The sequence below is a fragment of the Lactuca virosa genome, chromosome 4 (assembly GCF_052849685.1).
Source record: "Lactuca virosa cultivar CGN04683 chromosome 4, Lactuca_virosa_CGN04683_v6, whole genome shotgun sequence".
Classification (NCBI taxonomy): domain Eukaryota; kingdom Viridiplantae; phylum Streptophyta; class Magnoliopsida; order Asterales; family Asteraceae; genus Lactuca; species Lactuca virosa.
The window spans coordinates 327,758,743-327,761,541 of record NC_136429.1 but is presented as its reverse complement, the minus strand read 5'-3'; the positions used below and the strand labels follow the sequence as shown (position 1 = coordinate 327,761,541).

Genomic DNA, 2,799 nt, shown 5'->3' with positions numbered 1-2,799 from the left:
AATATGAAATGGATTAACGTGTTTTAATTCGACTTATTGACACAGTTTTGACCTTTCATTTTTTTCCTTCTTTCAGTTTGCCACACATAGATGAGTCATCTGTTGATCTGTCTTTGACACGTTTTATAATGTCCCGCAATCAGATTGTTATACTTTTCACCGCCTTATTCTTTCCAATTCTATCATTTCATTACCTTTCAAGAGAAACACAATTTTCGTTTTCTATTTCGACCCGTAAGGTCAAGAAACACCGGAGTAAACCACTCCCCTGTATGCTATCGCTCCCCCAATTTCCATCGACTCCTTTTGTCGGCAGGTTGTTGATGTTGGGGCACTGCAAGGTAGGTCAGTTGACGGGCTGCACTGCAGAGCATCTGTTGTTTCCGATTTGGGGGTCTTTCGGAGACGACGAACCATGATGATACTCTGCTCTTCCTTCTACATTTCTTCCGGTAGAAGGTGAATACACAATGTCCCTCGATATAAGCAATTATGTTGATTCCACGTTTGTTCCCGTCGTCTTTTAATTTCACTCTTTGGGATTATTAGGTTTCGGAAGGAAGCTCTTACAAGTTTATGTTGGTTGAATGGGCTCAAAATGAACAGTCCCTATTATAAGAGCTACTTACAAGGTATGTTATCCTTTATTGTATTAATTGTTTCTTTTACCTCCATAGTCCCACTTTGAATTTATTATCTAAGCTCTGGATTTTACGGACACTTCGGTTGACAGACGAAAATAAGTTGGTCGGTGATAGAGGGGGATCTGATGGGCTTTATATATTATAAAATACATGTACATGCAAAAAATTATTTAAAATTTAAGGGCATATGCAACCTATAAGGATCTATGTCATAACACTTTAAAGGTAACATACAATGGACAATAAAACCTAACATGAACCCTAATGTAATCGGAAATACCAAGTTAGGGTTACATACCTTTGAATTGTCCTAGTAAAAAAATTCCTTGAATCCCTTCCTTGGTGAATCTCTGAAAGCTAGCACCAAAAGTATGATGTCTCTAATGGCTCCACCTAAAATCCTAGAAACCCTAGAATGAAGAGGAAAGAGAGGAAGGAGAAGGAAAATTTCGTTCATATTCTTCTTGGAAAGGTTATACATGAAATTTGGCTCCCAAGGGGTCCTTTTTATAGGTTAGGTAATTTGCAGACAAAACCAAATTTGAATTGATTAAATAATAAATTTAATCTCATTTTAAATCTTTTTCTTATATGAAACTAGGAGGCTTGTGGAAACTCTAGGAATCCCTCCAAAACCATCCATACCATGGAGGTTTCTAGAATTGCTTCTTTTGTTCAACTATTGAACAATTACAATTCACCCCTTACACCTTTAATTAATTCCAATTAATCTCAAATTAATTCTAGATTAATTATGATTAATAATTAATTAATGCTTATTGATTTCACATTAATTTATTAATCATATTAACAAATCAACGATTTAACTATTGATGTCATATTAATTTATTAAACACATAATAAATTAACAAATCAATTATCTATTTCTAATTAGTATATTAATCATATAATATATTAACAACTCATTTCCTTCCTCTCCTAATATCATTTCTAGTTATTTCACGTTATGAGGACAACCCACAAAAGACTTTGCTTTTAATTACAAGAATATATCAATTTAGTTATGAGCTTAGACAAATTAATCCAACAGACTCCTATTTAGATAAGTCTATAACTACAATTGCAAGTATAACCTTGAACCAAACAACAAAGTTTGCTTTCCAAAACCACTGTTGAACTCTAATTCAAATAAAACGTTGACCATAAGATAAGTGAAAAATATTCTTTCATTCTATAAGATATCGTATGAGCAGAGTCATGGATTAAATGATCAACCTCATGATCATTTGTATGTTTTTTGGTCTCTGACTTTATGGTCAAATTCAGACTAGAAAATTAAACATATCAATTCAGTCCGAACCAAGCCTGTTGATATGTGTGTTTTTATACATATTTTTATATATCATATCTTAATATTTTAGCTTTTATTATGCTTATTTAGAACTAAAATGTACTTATAATGTTTTGAATTGCAATTTAGAGCTATTATATGTTGTTGGAGCGGAAATGGAGCAAAAATCCCGAGAAAACAGAGTTGAACTGCAAATATGAAGAATTGGGCTGAAAGCGGGCCGAACGCCCTGCGTTCCCATGATGAACGCGTTGCGTTCGTGACTTGGTGATTACGGAATCGCTTGGAGGAACGCCCTGCGTTCCTTGGACCTATGTGTTGCCTTCGTTTGGCAGTGTAAAGTTGCTATATATCGACATTTAATTCGTTCTAAGGGGGGATTCCGACTTCTAACCTATTTTAGTCGACAAGTAACTTCTGGTAAGCCGTTTTGAGGGTCTAGAAGGCGGCCGGAAGGCCGTTAATCTGACAAGAGCGAAGATCTAAAGGATTAGAGAGCGAATTTGTGTCGGTAATCATGTGGTTTGTTAATGTGACCATGCTTAGCATTCCGCTGTGATACTACTACGTTTTACTTTCTGATTTTGTTGTCAAAACCATTTGCTTTGAGTTTATGATTAGGTAAAACCTTGATTTGTGGATTAATTGTTATATTGGATTGTTTATTAATGTTTAATTTATCTTGCCAAGCTTGTTAAAAGATCCTTATGTGTTAATGCCAATTATTTTCTGTTAAGTATTAAGTATATTGAGTTGTATGAACATCTGCTTGATTGCTTGCCTCTTATGATTTTGATGACCATCAAGATTATATGCCTAGGAATAACGAACGTGAAACTAGGG

The 2,799-nt window shown here is 34.5% G+C and overlaps 1 long non-coding RNA gene across 1 annotated transcript; it reads left to right on the top strand.

The window, feature by feature from the left end:
• The first annotated feature begins 247 nt into the window (after nt 1-247).
• On the top strand, nt 248-2,472 carry LOC145168917 (uncharacterized). The gene is made up of 3 exons (XR_013742178.1): nt 248-459; nt 550-632; nt 2,086-2,472. It is a non-coding gene; the product is annotated as an uncharacterized LOC145168917 (long non-coding RNA).
• Nucleotides 2,473-2,799: the final 327 nt, after the last annotated feature.